At 42.1% G+C, this 12,166-nt stretch overlaps 1 protein-coding gene across 5 annotated transcripts in view; it reads left to right on the top strand.

Moving 5' to 3' along the window:
- The window catches only part of SEC24B (SEC24 homolog B, COPII coat complex component), a 104,694-nt gene that overhangs the window by 37,696 nt on the left and 54,832 nt on the right, over positions 1-12,166 (top strand). The window lies entirely within an intron of this gene.

The following is a 12,166-nucleotide window of genomic DNA, read 5'->3' as shown; positions in this document are numbered from 1 at the left end:
GCGCCAAGGGGCAAGCAGGCCCTCGTGTAGAGCAGACAGCAGGGCCTGCAGTGGCGTCGAGCAGGCAGGTCCGCAGAGAGCAGAGAACCACGGGGAGCGGGCCTAAGCCGTCAGTAGGAAATCCCCTGAGGGCTCCCAGATTGGAGAGGGTGCAGGTCAGGCTGAGGGACAACCGCCCCCCCCCCCCCCGCCCCATGCATGAATTTCATGCACCGGGCCTCTAGTATAAAAATAATAATAAGCATTTACATATTCATTGTATAAAAATCTACAGCAGATATGACACTAACATAATCACAGCTAAGGTAATATCATATGTATTATCTTAGGGTGGTGACATGCCTAAGGAAAAGCAAAATAAATACCTGTAGGAGATGATTATCTAGACAAAGAAATCCAAGTTAGAAATAAATTAGAAAGCTACATTATTAGAGGTATAAATAGTACAGTAAAGAGATTATTTTCAGCTTTGGAAACTTAAGAAGTTGCAGAGTTGTAGGGAATAACAATTTTGCTCCTTACACTCTTCAGTTTTTCCAAAGCTACTCTTGAACCTTATCATCTTTCTTCAACTTTGTACCTCCCAGTTGTAAATTTTTCTACATTTACTCCTTCTGTAAGCTCAGAATATGAGATGATTATGTATGTGAACACTTCCTTCAGATCTTGGCATTTTTGGTTATCTTGTCTTGTGTGTCAGTTTTCTAGGATCTGCTGGGCTGTACCATTACAAAGGTGAGAGGAGTTGATGGAAGAAAAACTTAAAAGCTTGGCCCTGTGTGGTCCAGCAGCCATCAGTTTTAAGCAAGGTGGTGACACTGTGAGATTTGTATTTCAGAACTTTCTTCTATGGGCAGTGTGATAGATAGACTGGGAGTAGGAAGAACTTGGAGACAGGAATAAAGCTAGGCTGGGATTACTAAAATTATCTAGGTGAAGGATGATGAATTGGGCTGATACTCCTTTAAATATAAGGCAGATGACAGAGGTGATTTTAAGGATTTGTTGATATAGTTTATAAAGGAAATGCAAGAATAAAAGATGTCTTAAATTTTCTAACATAAACAACATGAATGGATGGTGGTATATTAGTTTAGAATTATTTAATCTCCCTAGATTCAAAAGAACATTATGCGAAGGAGCTATAAGAACTAACTAGGGAACTACCTTAATTACCCTTCCCCCCCAAAATGAATTTTTCTTAAATCACGAGTTGTCTCTAAACATCCCATACATTAACAGTAGTGTATCAGTTCATTTTTCTAATGCCAGTTTTATACACCTTTTTTTTTTTTTCTGTCAAATTCTATTTTGAAAGGACAATTTTTTTGACTGGCATGTATTTATGATCCTTGATGTTTGTAGAACTTTTCACCATTCACTTGGCAAATATTTGAAAGCCAACTATATGACAGGCATTGTTTTAGTGCTGGCTGGGAGATAAAATCGTGAGTAAAAACACTTGATCCTTATGCTCATGAAGTTGGCAAATCTTTGTGGGGAAGCAAACATTATTCAAATAAATAACACATGAATGTAAATTGTTATTATTATTCATTGTGAAACAGATATTGTGGTGCTTAGCGAGTGTACTTAAGTACATCTGGCCTATTAGTCATGAAGCTTAAGGAAATTTCCCATGATATTTGATACTTGAGCAGCAGTTTGAAGGGTGAATTCTCCATGTATAAAATAAATTACATGTAAAGATATAAATATTGAAATGCAAAGGCAACACTTTAAAATAAACTACCTCCGTAACCTTGCAGTGGGAAAGGATTTCTTAAGGACAACACAATGCTAGCCATAAAGAATTAAGTGTGTTGCTGAAACCGGTTTGGCTCAGTGGATAGAGCGTCAGCCTGCGGACTGAAGGGTCCCGGGTTTGATTCCGGTCAAGGGCATGTACCTTGGTTGAGGGCACATCCCCAGTGGGAGGTGTGCAGGAGGCAGCTGATCGATGTTTCTCTCTCATCGATGTTTCTAGCTCTCTATCCCTCTCCCTTCCTCTCTGTAAAATATCAATAAAATATATTAAAAAAAATAAAATTTAAAAAAATAAAAAAAGAATTAAGTGTGGTTAGTGTGACTAATTTCTAAGTAAGAACTGTTTTTCCTCTGGTAGAATTTTAGTTACTTTTCCATTATGAAAATAATAAAGATTATGTAAACATGTTTTTGGAAAATACAGATTAGCAAATGCAAGAGAATAAAAATCATCTATTGTATCACTACCCTGAGAAAAGTTAACATTTTGATAGTTTTTAATAGTTCTGTTAATGTTATTTTTTACATAATTGTGATTTATACAGAATACATACATTTATATTTTCTGTATTTTTAAAATACTTTTAAAAATTAATAAATGAATTCATAATGGCGGAAAAGTTGAACATTGGAGAAAAATTATGAAGAAAGAAAAAGTTTACCCAGAATCTACTTACCCAGAATTAAGCACAATTAATATTAAGGTTATGTTCTCATAGCCTTTTTTTTGTATTTATTGCCATTTTATTATTCAAATTTTTGCTTTTTTTTCCTTCTTTTTCTTAAAGAAGATCCTTTAACATTTCATATAATACTCCGTTAGCTTTTTCTTGTCTGGTAAGCTCTTTATCTGTCCTTCGATTCTAAATAATAGCTTTGCTGGGTAGAGTAATCTTGGTTGTAGTCTTTGAATATTTCTTGCCACTCCTTTCTAGCCTGCAAAGTTTCTGTTGCGAAATCAGCTGATAGTCTTAATTGGAGCTCCCTTGTAGGTAATTAATTGTTTTTCTCTTGCTGCTTTTAAGATTCTCTCTTCATCTTTAACCTTTTGCATTTTAATTGTGATGTGCCTTGATGTGGACCTCTTTGGTTTCATTCTATTTGGTACTCCCTGCACTTCCTGGACTTGTATGTCTATTTGCTTCACCAAATTAGGGAAGTCTTTTTGTCATTATTATTTCTTTGAAAGAACCATGTTTTCATACACACACACACACACACACACACACACACACACACACACACTGAGTGGCCAGGTTATTATGATCTCTGAATGCATAATAATCTGGCCACTCGGTGTATATTTATATATATTAGAGGCCCTGTGCATGAATTCATGCATGGGTGGGGTCCGGCCTGCCTGCTGGTCGAACTCCTGGTCGAGGGGACAATTTGCATATTAGCCTTTTATTACATAGGATATACACTGAGTGGCCAGATTATTACGCGTTCAGAGATCATAATAATCTGGCCACTCAGTGTATATTATTGATTTCAGAGAGGAATCTGATCCATTTCATTGATCAGCTGCCTCCTGCACATCCCCCACTGGGGACTGAGCCTGTAACCGGGCATGTGCCCTCGACCTGAATTGAACCTGGGACACTTCAGTCCACAGGCCAACACACTATCCACTGAGCCAAACTGGCTAGGACTCTCATTATTTTTTAACTATAGGCCCAGTGCATGAAATTCAGGCATGGGTAGGGTACCTAGGCCTGGCCGGCGATCAGGGCCAATCGGGGCCTTCTGGCTGCCAGCTAGGGCCTTCCTTCGTTCCGCACTGCCCCCTGGTGGTCAGTGCATGTCATAGCGAGCAATCAAACTCCTGGTCTCCCGGTCGAACTCCTGAGGGGACAATTTCCATATTAGGCTTTTATATATTTTTAATAGGTTTTCAATTGCTTGTTTTCTCTTCTGCTTCTGGCATGCCCATAATGCAAACTCCTCTTGAAGTTGTCCTAGACCTAGAGGCTCCTTACACTATCCTCATTTTTATTTTATTCCTTTTTCTTTTTGCTCTTCTGATTGGGTGTTTTTTGCTTCCTTATATTACAAATCGCTCATTGGATTCTTGGCTTCATTTTCTCTACTGTTGATTCCCTGTAAATTATTCTTCATTTCAATTAGTGCATTCTTCATTTCTGACTGGCCTTTCTTTTTTTAATATACTAGAGGCCCATTGCACGAATTTGTGCATGGGAGGGGTCTGGCCGGCCCGCCCCAATCAGGCCAGGCTGGCTGGGGGAGGGGACGCAGGAGGTTGGCCGACCGGAGGAAGGGGCCGCGGACGGTTGGCTGGCCGGCCCTGCCCTGATCGAGGTGGGGGCTGATCAGGGGCAGGGCCGGCTGGGGAGAGGGGCTGCAGGCAGTTGAACTCACGGTCGAACCCGGGTAAGGGGACAATTTGCCTATTACCTTTTATTATATGGGATTATTATTGATTTCAAAGAAAAAGGGAGAGGGAGAGAGAGATAGAAACATTAATGATGAGAGAGAATCATTGATAGGCTGTCTTCTGCATGTCCCCCCACTGGGGATCGAGCCTGCAACCCGGGTATGTGCCCTGACCAGAAATTGAACCGTGATCCCTTGGTTCATAGGTTGACACTCAACCAGTGAGCCATACCAGCCAGGCTGACTGGTCTTTTTTTATGCTGTTGATATTTCACTAAATTCATTGAGCATCCTTAGAGCCAATGTTTTGAACTCTGCATTTATTTGATTGCTTATCTCCATTTTGTTTAGTTCTTTTTCTGGAGTTTTGTTTTCTCATTTGGGTCATGTTTCTTTGTTTCCTCATTTTGGCAGTCTCCCTGTGTTTATCCTATCTAATAAAGGTAATATGCAAATTAACCGTCATTCCACAACAAAAATGGTGACCCCATAGCCACAAGAGGGAGGGCTGCCGCTGAGAGCCAGCAGCGTAAGCAGCCTGGCGGAATGCTGCTCAGAGGCCCTCCTGACCCTTTATACAAAACATATTTACTCCCTACGGAGTGATCCCCCCACACACACACCTGCAGCCTGGGGTCTCAGCCTGGGAGGCGGCCGCACCCCCACAGAGCGATCCCCGCCCAGCGGCAGCCTGGGCTGTCAGGGGAGGGCAGTTAGGGACGATCAGGCTGGCAGGGGAGCAGTTAGGCCTAGATCAGGCTGGCAGGGGAGTGGTTAGGGGGTGATCAGGCTGGCAGGCAGAAGCAGTTAAGGGCAATCAGGCTGGTAGGCGAGCATTTGGGAGCCAGAAGTCCTGGATTATGAAAGGGATGTCCGACTGCCTGTTTAGGCCCAATCCCACAGAGGTCCCAGATATCCCCTGAGGGGTCCCAGATTGGAGAGGGTACAGGTTGGTCTGAGGGACACCCCCCCAGTGCATGAATTTCATGCACCGGGCCTCTAGTTTCTATATATTAAGTAGAGCTGCAATGTTTCCCAGGCTTGGTAGAGTGGCCTAGTGTAGTAGGTATTGTGTAGGGTCCAGTGGCACAGCATCCTTGATCACCCAAGCTGGGCACTCAAGGTGCCCCCCATCCCTATGTGGGCTGTGTACACCCTCCTCTTGTAGTTGAGCCTTGATTGCTATTATATGCCAATTATAGGGATTTACCCCAGGCAATCAGCTGCAAGAATTGGCTCTGACCACTGAGCACTGGACCTCTGACTACCTTGAAGGATCAGCTATGCAGGGGCCCACCTCACTGAGCAGGACTTACTTTAGTGGGGCTCTGGTGCCTGCTGAGCCAACTCCTCAAGTGTGTCCCTTGTGGAGAAGGTTGGGTGGTGATGCTTTGATGTAGTCTGAAGCTTTCTACAGCGTGTGCTGGTTCTGGGGCCTCACAGAAGGTATAAGCCAAGGTCAGCCATTGCCTGTTTTCTGCCTGGGGTCATGTGACATGGGCTACAAAGCAATCTGCAGGTGGCTGCTACTTGTGCTGGGCTTAGAGGTGCCCAGGCTTGGCCAAGCTGGGCGCACTTAGCAAGAAGTATGGGATGTACTAAGGTCAGATGCTGCTTGGGAGATTTTTAGGAAAATGAAGCATGAACCAAGACAGGGCGTTTGTATGGAAAAGCCATTGTAAACAGCTTGGTGGGCCTTTAAATTGGGTGGTTCAGGGCCTCAGGGAATCACCAGGGCAAGGCAAAAAGTGTGAGCCAGGTTGATGGAGGAATCACCAGGGCAAGGCAAAAAGTGTGAGCCAGGTTGATGGAGTCTCGTTTATGGCACCTGCCTGCCAGCTCTTTTGGGGGTGGCGGGGGCGGGGGTTGCTCATCAAAGGAACATTGGCCTCTGCCATCACTTCTGACTGGGAGAAAGCTGCTCCCCTAGTTCTTGCCCTGATGTGAGAATTCATTTCCTCCTCATATGCCTCTGGTGCCTTTCAAACTGCTGCCCCAGCACTGGAGTGCAGAGAAAGAAAGTCTGAGTAAGTCCTTCTGCAGGCCCTTTAAGAGGAACTGCCTGGGACTCCAGCAGTCCTCCATCTCCCTCAGCCCAATCCCAGCTGATTTTTATTTTTTGTTTATTATTTAATTTACTGATTTTAGAGAGAGAGGAAGGGGAGGAGAGAGTGAATCGATTTATTGTTCTACTTATTTATGCATTCAGTGGTTGATTCTTATATGTGCCCTAACCAGGTATCAAACCCACAACCTTGGCATATTGGGACAACTCTCTAACCAACTGAGCTACCCAGCCAGGACAGTCCCTGCTGGTTTTTACAGCAGAAGTTATGGGGACATCTCATCTTGGTTCTGCAACCCTGAGCTGCGGGGCCTGATGTGGGGTTGGGACCCCTTGCTCCTCACGGGTACCTCTTCAGCCAAAATACCTCTTCCAATCTTTAAATTTTTTATTTATTTATTTATTTATTTATAAAATATATTTTATTGATTTTTTTTACAGAGACGAAGAGAGAGGGATAGAGAGTTAGAAACATCAATCAGCTGCCTCCTGCACACCTCCTACTGGGGATGTGCCCGCAACCAAGGTACATGCCCTTGACCGGAATCGAACCTGGGACCATTCAGTCTGCAGGCCGACACTCTATCACTGAGCCAAACCGGTTAGGGCTAAAATTTTATTTTATTGAATTTTAGAGAGAGAGGAAGAGAGAGAAACTTTGATTGGCTACCTCCTGTGCACCCCCTACCAGGGATCCAGCTCACAACCCTGGGCTTGTGCCCTGACCGGGAATTAAACCAGCAACCTTTCCATGCATGGTTCACTGCTAAACCAAGAGTTACATCAGCCAGGGCTTCCTCCCAATTTTTATCTGCCACATGTGGGTGTGGGACCAGCCCATTAGGCATCTCCTACTCTTCTTGATGTTGCTGCTTCTTTAATTCCCTACTTGTAGGACTTCCATTCAGCCAGGTTTCAGGCAGTTCTGAATGATGGTTTTTCTGTAGTTTAGTTGTAATTTTGATGTGGTTGTGGGAGGAGGCAAGAACTGAATTTGCCTACACTGACACCTTGACCGGAAGTCAAGAACTTTTCTTCATTAAAAGACAATATAGCCCTAGCTGGTTTGGCTCAGTGGATAGAGCATCAGCCTGCGGACCAAAGGGTCCCAGGTTCGATTCCGGTCAAGGGTATATACCTTGGTTGCAGGCTCCTCCCTGGCCCTGGCCCTGGCCCTGGTTGGGGCATGTGCAGGAGGCAACCAGTTATCTCTAACATCGATGTTTCTCTCTGTCTCTCTCTCTTACACTTTCTCTAAAAGATCAATGGAAAAATATCTTTGGGTGAGGATTAACAAACAAGCAAAAGACAATGTAAAGAAAACAAAAAGATAAAGCATTAGCTGAGAGAGAAAAAATTATAGTATTTATCCAGAATACACAAATAACCTATACAAATTAATAAAGTCCAACAACCCAAGAAAAAAAGTATTTGACAGAAAATTAAATGAAACATACTCATCCTCATTAATAATTAGGGAAAGCAAATTAAAACTAGAATGGGCTGTCTTTTAAAATTGTATTTATCCTCACCTGAGGATATGTTTATATTGATCTTTTAGAGAGAGAGGAAGGCAGAGAGAGAAAGAAACATCTATCGGTTGCCTCCCCTACATGCCTTAGCGGGATTGAACCCACAACCTAGGTATGTGCCCTGACTGGGAATTCAACCCACAACCTTTTTATTTTTATTTACTTATTTAATAAATCTTTATTGTTCCGATTATTACAATTGTTCCTCTTTTTCCCCCCATAGCTCCCCTCCAACCGGTTCCCACCCCATCCTCTGCCCATACCTCCCCCCCCACCACTTCCTCATCCATAGGTGTATGCTTTTTGTCCAGTCTCTTCCCACACCCTCCACACTCCTTTCCCCCCGAGAATTGTCAGTCCACTCCCTTTCTATGTCCCTGATTCTCTTATAGTCACCAGTTTATTCTGTTCATCAGATTGTTTATTCACTTGATTTTTAGATTCACCTGTTGGTAGACATGTATTTGTTGTTTATAATTTTTATCTTTTCCTTTTTCTTCTTCTTCCTCTTCTTAAAGAATACCTTTCAGCATTTCATATAATACTGGTTTCGTGGTGATGAACTCCTTTAGCTTTTTCTTATCTGTGAAGCTCTTTATCTGACCTTCAATTCTGAATGATAGCTTTGCTGGGTACATTAATCTTGGTTGTAGGTTCTTGCTTTTCATCATTTTGAATATTTCTTGCCACTCCCGTCTGGCCTGCATAGTTTCTGTTGAGAAATCCGCAGAGGCTCCTTACAGTATCTTCATATTTTCGGATTCTTTTTTCTTTTTGCTTTTCCGGTTGGGTGTTTTTTGCTTCTTTGTATTTCAAATCTTTGACTTGATTCTTGCAATCCTCTAGTCTGCTGTTGGATCTCTGTATTTTATTTTGTATTTCAGTCACTGTATGCTTAATTTCTAGTTGGTCCTTTTTCATATCCTTGAGGGTCTCGCTAAATTTATCTGCCTTTTCTAGGAAATTCTTGAAAAGCCTTATAACCGTGGTTTTGAACTCTATATCCAGTCATTTGTTTTCCTCCATTTCTTTCGTTTGTGATCTGTTTCTTTGTCTCCGCATTTTTGCTGCTTCCCTGAGTTGGTAGCGTAGCTTTGTGTGGTAGGTGTCCTCTAGGGCCCAGTGGCTCAGCCTCCCGAGTTACCTGAGGTGGACACTCTTGGTGCACCCCTTTGTGGACTGTGTGTACAGCCTTGTTGTAGTTAAGTCTTGATTGTTGTTGGTATCACTGGGAGGAATTGACCTCCAGGCCAATTGGTGTGAGGATCAGCTGTGTCTACGCTGGGAACACTTTTGTGCTGGAGACACTCTTATGAGACAAGACTTGCAAAATTGCAAAAGCCTCTGTGCTCAGCTTGGATGGGGTGGAGTCTCAGGGCAGAGCAGACAGCATTGGTTTCCCGTCAGCCGTGCCCTATGAGGCCCCTGGGTCTCAGTGTCCCTCATTAATTGCTGCAAGCACCTCTGAGAGAAAGCCGCCCTCAAGTTTCGCCTGCTGCCGGACAGTCCAGTTTCTCCCCGAATGAGTTGGGGTTCCCAGAAACTTGCCCGGAACCGGAGTTCAGTGCATTCAGGGGCTTTTGTCTTCCTCCCGCTTTAGAAAGCCAGCCGCGCACTCAGCCTCCCGTGCATTCAGCAGTCGGTCCTCTCCGCACGCGCGCCTCCGGACCTCTGCCTTCCGCAGCTCCCGAGTCTCAGTGTGCTTTCTCTTTTCTTGACAGTTCAGATTCCCCCCGAATGAGTCTGGTTTCCCAGTGTCTCGCCCAGGACTGGAGTTCAGTGCAGTCAGGAGCTTCCTTCTCCCTCCCGCTTTAGAAAGCCAGTCGTGCACTCAGCCTCCCGTGCACACAGCCACCTGTCCTCTCTGCGTGCGAGTCTCCATACCTCAGCCTTTTGCAGCTTCTCTGAGTCTCAATGTGCTTTCCTCTTTTCTTCTAGTTGTAGAATTTCCACTTAGCCAGCTTTCCTTTGGTTCTGGATGGTGACCGTTTTGTCTTTTAGTTGTAGTTTTGATATTGTGCGAGGCAGCAGTTTAGGTGTTTACCTATGCCGCCATCTTGGTTTCTCTCCAGCATATTCTTTTTTCAACCCACAACCTTTAATGTATGGGATGACATTCCAACAAACTGAGTTATCCAACCAGAGCCAAGATAAAACTTCTAAACATGGTCAACAAAGCCCTGTGTGAGCTTAAGTCCCTAGCCTCATCCTACTGTGGTTCTCTGGCTTCTTGGGTCTTCTTTCAATCCCTTGAACTTGCCTTGCTCCTTCCTATTAAAGGGTAGTCTAATTAAACTCTCTTTGTTACAAACTTTTTCTTTAATAAAATACAAGTTTATATGATACATTTATGTGTATGAACATATTTATGTGTATATATATATAAAAACATAATAAATGAGATACTCATTAACTCACACATACAAATATTTCTAAACCAAGCACGTCAAATTCTCAGCCCACGGGCTGCATGCAGCCCACAATGAATATTTTTGCGGCCTAGACAATATAACAGTATGTAAGAAATGTTTCAATAAAAATTTTGTAACTTAATTTTTACAATATCCTGTTATACATAATTATTAATAGCGAACTACAATGTTCACTAATGACTGAGTAGTATAATTGTGTTGCATCAAACACAAATTTCCCTTAAGCGCCTTACGTGCAGACGCACCATTTCTCTCCACTAATATTAGCAGCGAATATTTTAGCAGCCGATTGCCACGTCATTAGACTTGCACTGATTTGTTTGGTATGCGCAACAGGAAATATTTTGTTTTCAGAGAACAAGAAAAATAGGTTTATTTACGTTACACTTATTAATTTGTTCAGTTATTCAGTGTCTGGTAAGTTAATGTTCAAGAGAATATTAATTTTTATTAAAATGTTCCATTATTTTATGTTAACGATTGCTTATTTATTTTAGTCCTTTGTATTCAGCATACCTCTATCGAAATAAACGTGTTTATATGAAAATTGAAGCTTTTGTTTTTTGCGGCCCACATAAACTTAAACCTTGTTTATTTGGCTCATGTTAGCCTTTGAGTTTGACATGCTTGCTCTAAACATTATTTTTGCTTGTTTTTGTTTCAAATTTATAAAAATAGTACACTGCATGTCATTCTTCAGTAACTTCCTATGTTACATTTCTGGAGTTCATTCTTTCATCATTTTCACTGCTGTTCAGGAGTCCATTGGAAGGACATACTTTACTTATGCCTTCCACTATAAATGGACTTTTCAGTTTCCAATTTTTTGTTTTCACAGACAGCGCTGCTATGAATGAAATTCATGAACATGTCCCTGGTGCAGATGTGCAAGTTTCTCTAGGGCAGAACTTCTCACAATGTGTACCATGGCTTGAACGGGTGTAGATGTGAATGAAGAAAGGGTTGAGCAATCGTCTTAGCTCTGCAGCAGCCCTTAGGAAAAGAGCTCTTTGGCCTGCCTAGAGAGCAGAGTAGTCCCTTTAGTCCCGTGTTCCAAACAAATGTCATCATTTGCTAGAGGTGTTACGTATCTAAATCAGGTAGAGGTACTCCTAAGTCTTCCTATTCAAAGTGTAGTCCACTGGCCAGCAACACCTCAAAGTTGATAAAAATGTAGCATCTCAGGCCAGGCTGTACTAGACCTGGTGAATCAGAACCCGCATTTTAATAAGACCCCAGGTGACTCATACACAAAGTTTGAATAATATTCCTCCGTGTGTGCATGTGTGTGTGTGTGTGTGTGTGTGTGTCCATGTGTATACCATATTTTGTTTATTCATCTATTTATGTTTACACATATACCCACATAGTGTGCATGTATATATATGTATAGTATATACAATCACATTTTCTTTATCTGATTATCCATCAGGAGACATTTAGGTTGTTAAGTTATCTCTTGGTTGGCTGAAGAGTATCCTCCAGGTCAGGCAATTTGAGCTGTCAACAAAGGCCCACTATGAATCACATGAACTTTATTCTAGAAGTCAAACCTAGTGTTATCATCAGGCCCTTAGTTAGAAATGAGGCATCTGATTAGAAACAGCAAATGAGAAGTGTTTACACTACACTGATAGAGTTTACAATACAAAAAGATCTGAGCTGGTACTAGGAACATTTGTGGAGTTCATGAGCCATATTGCTTACTGCAGAAGCAAATACTTCCTTTCATCTTCCTGAGATACTGTTGCATAGTACAGTAATTAATAATAGTGGTCATTAATTAGTAAAGAAAAACTGTTTTGGATTTACTTTTTTTAAGAAGGTAAGAAATGAATTAGGAAATTTTTTATTAAAGATTATTAAAACATTTGGTGATTACGTTTTCAGGTTTTTTTGAAAATTTCTTTGAACTACCTTATTTTCTAGATATAGATATACAAGATAAATGCGATGCTACTGAAGTTTCTATA

The sequence above is a fragment of the Plecotus auritus genome, assembly GCF_963455305.1.
Source record: "Plecotus auritus genome assembly, chromosome: 1".
Taxonomy (NCBI): domain Eukaryota; kingdom Metazoa; phylum Chordata; class Mammalia; order Chiroptera; family Vespertilionidae; genus Plecotus; species Plecotus auritus.
This window is presented reverse-complemented; position numbering and strand designations above follow the sequence as displayed.